General features: G+C 42.0%; 1 long non-coding RNA gene across 3 annotated transcripts; it reads left to right on the forward strand.

The window, feature by feature from the left end:
* The first annotated feature begins 519 nt into the window (after positions 1-519).
* Positions 520-2,710, forward strand: LOC136529079 (uncharacterized). Of its 3 annotated transcripts, none has more exons than XR_010777200.1 (4): positions 520-745; positions 1,070-1,137; positions 1,224-1,853; positions 1,976-2,710. It is a non-coding gene; the product is annotated as an uncharacterized lncRNA (long non-coding RNA). The 3 variants fall into 3 exon arrangements; XR_010777199.1 differs by lacking the exon at positions 520-745 and having other exon boundaries at positions 786-1,137; positions 1,224-1,367; positions 1,769-1,853; XR_010777198.1 differs by lacking the exon at positions 520-745 and having other exon boundaries at positions 777-1,137.
* The last annotated feature ends 5,702 nt before the right edge of the window (positions 2,711-8,412 follow it).

An 8,412-nucleotide genomic window follows, 5' to 3' on the forward strand; every position in this document is an offset into this window, starting at 1 on the left:
ACCCCAAAATTTTGTTCGAAGTTCTAATATTTTAAAATTCAAAATTTAAACTGTCCAAACAAAGTTATATGGAAAAATGACCAAAACAAAAGTGGTAGATCTCGATGCGTTATACAACTTTGCTGTAGATATTTTTTCCATTTGAAAACATTTATTACCCCCAAATTATGTTCAAAGTTCTCAACTTTTGAAATTTAAAATTTAAATTCTTTAAACAAAGTCGGATGGGGAAATGACCAAAATAGAAGTCATAGATCTCGATGATTTCTATAACTTTGCTAGTGATGACTTTTTCATTTAAATCCATTTAGTATCTAAAAATACTATCCCAAAAATTATTTATTATCAAAAGAAAAGAAAAAAATACAACTTGGGCCAATACCTCCCACAGGCCCAGCTACGGCCTCAGTTGCCATCAGCCGTCCATCTCTCGATCCGACGGTTGAGATCCATGGGTTTCCTCTCAAACCCTGGCTCTCTCTCTCCCGGTCCCTTCTCTCGTGAGTTGTGACGCCGCCCGCCTCCCCCTGCTCCCACCTGCTCTCTCCTCCGGCAGGGCCGCTACCAGCGTCGCCCCTTCCAGCCGCACCGTCCATGCCTCAGCCTCCCATGTACGCCGCCGGCCCCCAAGCACCATGCCGCCCGACCCATGCTGCTGCCGCCGCCGGGCCATCCACGTCATGATGACTGGGGCCGGCGCCGCCCCTCCTCTTCCTACTAAGCGGGACGTCGAGCATCACCAGAGGTCCATCACTCCCTTCGTCCTATGTGAAAATACCCAATCTATTATCTATTTCTATTTGGATCTGAGCTGCAATGGCCTGGATCTTGATGGCTTCGCCTGGTCAATGGGGACGCCAGATCCGTTAGGCGCCATGGTAGAGAGGCCAGATCCATGGTGTACTAGTTCAACGATAGTGGCAGGGATGGCGTAGGAGGTCGGTGCCGCAGTAGGCGTCGTGTTTGTCCAGTGCACAGCTTGAGTCGTGTGCTTTTTGTTTGGATTTTCTCTAGTAGCTATTTCTGGTGGGCTTCTCTTTCGACAGCGCAATTATCTTTCAACCTGCAGGTTTATTTTTGGAGCTCCATGAGGATGTGTGTTCAAAGTTAAACTGTAGCAGCTTGTTCAACTTTCAGGTTCAGAGAACTACTATTATTTTTTCTTTGTTTGCCTGGTTTGGTCCCTACGGCAGTTCATGTAGCTGTTATGTTCATCTACACAGTTCAGAGTAATATGTGACATGGTGAGGTAGTCCTCCAGCGCTCTAGTCGGTAGGGGATGGTCTGCATCAACCTCAAAGCCAAGCAGTGTCCCTCCAGCTCCAAGCACCACATCCCTTTGCCTGCCTGTGATTCTTGCTTGGGAGGTAACTTTCAGTAGTCTGCGTAATCGTTTTGTCTGTTGCCAAATGCAGATTTTTTTTCTGACAAGATGCCAAATGCAGTTGAAGCCCCCCATGGCAGGAACGGTAGTACGACACTATATGTTTGATGAAATGCGTCTGACACATGATGTTTCTATTTGCCAAAATATGAAATGTTTGGTCTCTAAAAAATTATGTTTTAGATCGTTATTACGTTGCTTGTCTTTAAAGGTTGATACATGTTTGACATGAGTATCTGAGTTTTTTGTTATCTAACGAGCCATGCATATTATGGTGAAACTTCATCACAGTATACAAATGTTTGCGAAGTAGCTATGATGTATTGATCTTGCTCCTCATCCTGTTTGCCCTATCTGATGCAAGTGTGAATGGATATCTGACAGACATCTCAGCAACTCTCCTAGGAGGCCACATAGGCACATGCAAGCTCTCCCTGATTAGATCAATGCTGCAAGCGACGTCTGCCAGGCAAGTTGCTTGTCGTTCTTAATTATTGCCATCTCTTGATAGATTGGTCTTGTTTTGTTAACTATTGCTAAACCTGAGTTTGGTGGTATAGTGTCGTTGATAGTGTTAGCCTTGCATTTCAGCAACCTGCAAGACCTTTTGTGGAGTAGTCGGTCCATACAATTATTTTGTAGCAGCTGAAGAGACCATTACTGCTAAAGACAGGAAGGATTGTAGTAGATGACAGCTGCTACAAGGTTGTCAAGCTTATCTTGGTATTTTTTACTGCTCTAAATCAGTATACGTGACCCATATAACTTATAACCTAATTGTACTGAAGCGAAATGGACACTATGTAATTTTCTGTCCATTAATACGGTTTATATTTTGTTGCTTTTGTTTTCAACTACATTTTCCAGTGGCACTATAAATGCTGTCAGCCTTGGAACTATGGGAAACTTTCTTAAAAACAATGCATTGCCTTTGTGCTGACCGAGATGCACAAATGTCATGTTCTTTATAAAAAAGAAATCAGAGGAGAATATGTTTGATTGAGTGGGCTGTGGTGTAGTGGTATGAACTTTAAAAATTGCATTCCATTATCTTATTATTACTAAGCTGGCATGATTATCATCCAGCAACCTGCTAACAGCACAAGCAGCCACATTTTTAGTGTTGATGGAGTACCTCAAAACAAATTAATTGTGACAACTCAAGTTCGACCTATTTTTAGTGAATGTAGTGTTGAACACGGAACCGTCATGCATTTTTAGTGAACTAGATAGTGCAAGCCATGATATATCTCTCATTAATCTGCTGCTTTACTCTGCCCTAGAATCAATACTGATAACTCAATTTGCTACCTAAAAATGGTCCTAATTTTCTTATCAGTAAACTTACAAAGTTCTCGTGCAGTAAACTTACAAACTTTCTTGTCAGTAAACTTACAAAGAAGTTCTCGTGCAGTAAACTTTCTTGTCAGTTCTCGTACTGATAACTTGGAGATTGCAAATTCAGAAATACAAACTCTTTGAGTTCTTGTTCCAGCGTGAGTCTTGAGAGGCATGCAAACTTGTTCTTTTGATTCCTGAGGGAGTTGTAGAACGCCGAACTGCGGTTCACCCAGTTTGTGCCTTCACATCTATACGGTGTGATTGCGTGGGCTGTTTCGTCGGTACGTGGAAGGGTGATTGTCTCGGTAGTTCATCGCGTGGGCAGCCTCACGGTGCATTGCCTCTTCACCAGGTCACGTAGCGACAAGTTATCAAGTTCGCAGATCCTTCGAGAAGATCGGGACACAACTACTCGTCACACGTGATCCATAGACGTGTGCCCATCATTATCCTTGCTTTACCAAACTCATGTTAATTGGGCTGTTTAATCACTGATTATGAATACGTTTGTATAGATATGGAACTGGTGCTGACTACTGAACCACTAAAGCATGTTTGATGATAAACCTGCAGATTTCTGGTCAGATTCTGCAGCTCCGCGTCTCTACCTGCCAACAAGAAGTTCAGAGATCCAGCTCCAATCTCCATGCGCGGAGGAAACATGCGTCGTTGAAAGATCTCCCTTGTAAGTGTGTCAAACGCACAATGTTGTCAATTGCTTTTCCTCCTCGTTATGAATAATTCCCATCTTATTTTGATGCAACCACCATGATCCGATTAGGACTCATCCCTGAGTAGGAAGGAGTATATCCGGCTGTAAAGGACGCGGCAAGGTTTGAGTTGTGCAGTGGGCGCGGCCCGCGCGCCCTTGTGCATAGATTCGGGCCAATCAGTCTCTTGTTTGGACGTGCATCTGTCCCCATTAAGGGGCAGATCACGAGGGGAGAGGCGCGAGGAACAAGTCGCCCAGCTGATTTTGGACGCACGCTGTTGGGGGCGTATGGGCTCCGTCATGCCGGATTCGTTTCACTGTACCTGCTGGTCGTTCGTAGCAGAGGATAGATGGAATGGACCAGGAGAAAGCAGGCGCGCTGTGGTAACAATGAGAAGAGTATGGCCGGTATGGGTGAGCTTTGCGCCTTTGCATGCCGTGCCTTGCCTTTTTTGGTAATCCTTGTGGGAAAGTACTGTTTTTTACTTTTCCTGTATTAGCGCTGGTGCATGCATGCACTTGCAGGCCATCGTGATCGTTTGGACGTCCACGTACACAAGATCTGATTTAAATGTAGAGATTTCAGCAATCCATGTAGCTAGGTATTTGTGGGAGTCAAACATAATACTTTAAGTGAGAAATTGAAAGTACAACAGGCTTATACTGAAGCATATACTAATAACTATGTAATGGGTGGTGGGGGCTGGGGGATAGAGGTTGTTTGGTTGTCACCACAGAGTCAGATGGCAACAGGCACAGACGCGCTGGAGTTTGGTAACCTAAATGCATGTCCATGAATATAAAATGTGCTCACTCTAGAAACCCATGACCCGTGGTGGGTTTAATTTTGTGTCCAGACCCATATCCACTTGAATCATAGGTACCAATGGGTGGGTCACTCGTGCTCACAACAGCAAGCACACCACATCACCGCCAATAGGCATATAGTATTAAAACTACATATTCACAATTGGTATACTCATGTATGCATAGTGCAATGGAATATAATTGAATGAGAAATCACATTTCACCAACCATACAAAAACCAGCCACCATAGTCCATATATATTAATGACATACATATATCAGCCGGTCGGGATCTTAGCCTCTTAGATGCGGCGTGATGCGCAAGCTTGAGCATGAATGTGTGATGTAGATGCGCGCCACCGCTGTTGTAGTATGGCTGGGTGGGTGATGGGGAAGGAGTGAGCTAGGTTAAGGTTTAGGATGGAAAAGTTGGCTTATGCCTCTAAATGGATCGATATAGTTGAGAAATTTGGAGTACCGTGGGCTGATATAAGCTACACTTCTATGATGGATTGAGTTTAAAAACCTATGGGTGTACCATGTACGAGTTTGGGTACTACACCTCCAGACTATGCCTACAAACCTGTTGGGTCTGGCTTTTTGCCCATTAACGATCCCACAAGTAGAGAAATTAACCCACGTCCTTGCCCTAATAGGATAAAAACATGATGGGTTTCGGATATCCGTTGCCATCTCTCCAATCTTAATTTGCTGCAACTAACCTTAGATAAGCATGACAAATTATAAAAAGTATGTCGAGGAAAAGTTTGGAGCCACAAAAGGTGGATGCATCACGAGTTGGTGGGTTGGCACACAAAAGGCGCCGATCGGAGTCATGTAATAAAGGGTAAAAGTGGGCATAAGGATGTAGAGAAGAATGTTGTCATGGTGAGGAAGGAGGCGGGCTACTCACTCCGCATCTATGTGGTGAAGGCTCGAAGTGTTAGCAGTAAAAAAAGTACTAGTAGACGCTAGAGAAACCTTAAGTGCACGATAGATTATAAGAAACTTCAGCATTTTTCTCCGCAATAAAAAAATGAGACAACCATTGCTCGGACAATTATTAAGGATGTTGTTGACCATCAAAGTACATCCCACTTTGGATAGTCAAACAAGCAAATTGTTTTCCGCATATATATTCAGAAAATACCTGTCGATTATAGAGAAATGTTTGCATTATCGTTACTGGTGTTTTTCTTTTGTTGATACAAGGGGTGGTTTTTGTATCTAGTTCTGGTCCCTTGAAGGTCATGATTTTAGAGATCTGGTTTTTTTTTGTGAACATTAAAATGAACACATTTGGGAAAGTTACACAAATCTATGTAAAGATTTTGTTTGGTGCTTTGGCCGCAAAGAACAAGTACCAACTATGCTCGCGGTGGGTAATGGAGGCAACAAGTGTCTTTTTACCTGCCGAGGTCATTTAATGCACTACTACATATATGATTTTAAGATAGAGAGGCTAGTACTGCTTGGTCCAGCTCTTCCGTCTCTACAAAATCAATAATTTGTAGAGGCAGCTACCATACCGTCTCGAAAAAAAATCAGATTTCTAGAGGCGGCTGAGAACTGGAGCTGCATCTACAAATCAATTATAGGCGGCTTCTACAAATTGTTTTTTAAAATCACAAGTATGGTTCAAAAAAATAACATTTTTTTAATCCAAGGAGACCCACCAAGTAGCCACACGCACTCGGTCACAAGTCACGCGAAAAATGCGCGCTGCGTGGCCATGAGGGCTCAAACTCATGGCCTCAGCCCTCGCATGTTCCTCCTCTGACAACTCTACCCATAAGACACTTGTGGCCATTTGGGATATTTGTCCTCTCATTTTATCTTCATCTGGTTTTGAAATGATTATTTAAATCCTTAAACAAATTTAAATAAAAAAGTTGTCAACTATAAAATTTTAGAACTTTTTGAGATCTACAACTTTGGTTTTAGTCGTTTCTCCATCCGAAGTCGTTTGAAAATTTTGAATTTCAAATGTGAGAAATTCAAATGTAATTATCTTTGCATAGATAATTTCAAATAAAAAAGCTGTCAACTCTACAAAGTTGTATAACTTTTTAAGATCTAAAACTTTTATTTTGGCAATTTCTTAATCCGAGATTGTTCGAAAAATTCAAATTTACTGTACAGCTCCTACTTTTAGAGATGAATTCATTTTCAGCCGCCTCTAGAAGTCAACCTCTAAAAATAGAGGTATTTGTAGAGGCATCTCTAAAATACATTTCTAGATGCAGCTCAGTTTGGAGGGCCACGGTAGAGGCTTCTAAAAATTGAGCCGCCTCTACCAAAGAAGCTTGCCGTTGATATAAATTGTTTTTGTAGTTGTGATGTTCTTTTTCTTTACACCTAAACAGAAACAGGGCCCGTGAAGCTAGAGGAGGAGACATACGCTGGCTTCATGCAAATCTATGAGTTTGCACAGGTCCTGTGAGCGTCCAAAGGCATATATGAAAGAGCTTTATTTTTATTTTTAATTTGAACATGCTACCCATCTTTCCTTAGTGTCACATCATTTTCCACTACAAATAGCATGTTTTAAAGAAGAGGTACGGTGCTGGCATCTAGCGTTGTAGTTGTAGTGAGGCGTAGCTAGGGTTCTGAATGTTATGTGGCCATGCATGCCCAATGGAGTTCGTGTACAGTGAAATATAATGTGGCCATGGCCATTGGAGGTTGTGTGTATAGCAAATTAAGTACGACCTCATTTTAGGCATATTGTGATTTAATTTTGGTGATTGGACAACAATATAATCATTGAGGTTAATGTTTTAATTTGTCAAGTATATATCTCAGTAGGTCTCATGGGATGCAATACAAGACAAGCTAGCAGGAATAAGGGTTAAATTGAATTGAAGTCCTGGGAACATCATACACACCTGATTTTCCACGAGGAGGAAAAAGTACTACATGGTGGAGCATTGGCCTTTGTACTCTTGTACGCGCTGGATATTATTGAAGTATTTGGAGATTATTGTTCATGCTAGAGAAATGGAGAAACACATGAAAGATTAGAATGCTGAATGGAGCAATGTGAACCCTGGAGGCTTCGCCGGAGTTTGATCTAGAGATGTGCACAAGTTCAAGACCTGCATGTTGTGCATCCGCTACATTTTTTTTTTGGGCGTGCAACAGTTAAGTTTGGCGTGGTGTGCATGCATGCCCGACGCTGTAAAGACTGAACATGCATGTTAGACACTTGAACAACTGAAGCAGCGATTCAGTGGAGAGATTAAGTGTTTACATCGAAATGGTTCCAGCACAGGGTGGGTAGTCCAGACACTTTAGACCCCATTTGGCAGAGCTTTCAGAGTTAATTCTATGCTGAATCCAGTACGAGATCTGCTAAACAGTTTTCCCCCAAAGAGAAGTGATTCTTTGCATATTCTGTGAAGTGATTCTCTGAAATGAACTAAGAGGCTGGGAGCTGAAAAAGTAGTTTTTCTTGATTCTGTGGAGTGATTCTCCATCGTGATTTTGAGAGTTTATGCTAAAAAATCAAACAAAATCACTTTCAGCCACAGAATAACTTCTCTCGTAGAGAATTAGAATTAGACGGAGCTCTACCAAATGGGCCCTAGATCATCCAGTGTTCACAAGTGTGCGAGTGGGGTTTTAATAGCTAGTTGAGACCAAGGTTCAAAACACACATTGGATCTTGACGCTTGAAAAAGAAAATTTTCCATTGGAGAAACAACTAGTTTGATGCCAATCCTCCCCCGCTCGATCATTTGAGATTGCTGGAGTCCAGCGGCACCAAAGTAACAAAAGTGACCATCCAAGGCAATTGGACAAGTAGTGCTAGATCAGTGTGTGGAAAACAAACTATTTTTCATGTGTCAATCCTCCTCATATATAATAAGCATTAATAGTTGGAGGGGGGGATTATCCTCCTTCCAAACGACTACTCCAGGGTTTTGATACGGCTGACTTCAGATGGGAACAGATATGATTAATTAGGTCCAAACCCAAGCCTTGGGATCTGAAGTGTAAGCATATAATTAATTGAATTTCCCAATCAATATGCTGGTATTGGGTATGATATCATGAGATCGATCATGACCATGTAAGCAAGCACTAATTAAATCTAGACAATAATGTTCTCTGCGACTGAATCGACCGATGACTGATGAGTACAAACCATTTGTGTTACAGAGAA

This window comes from Miscanthus floridulus, chromosome 19 (assembly GCF_019320115.1).
Source record: "Miscanthus floridulus cultivar M001 chromosome 19, ASM1932011v1, whole genome shotgun sequence".
NCBI lineage: Eukaryota > Viridiplantae > Streptophyta > Magnoliopsida > Poales > Poaceae > Miscanthus > Miscanthus floridulus.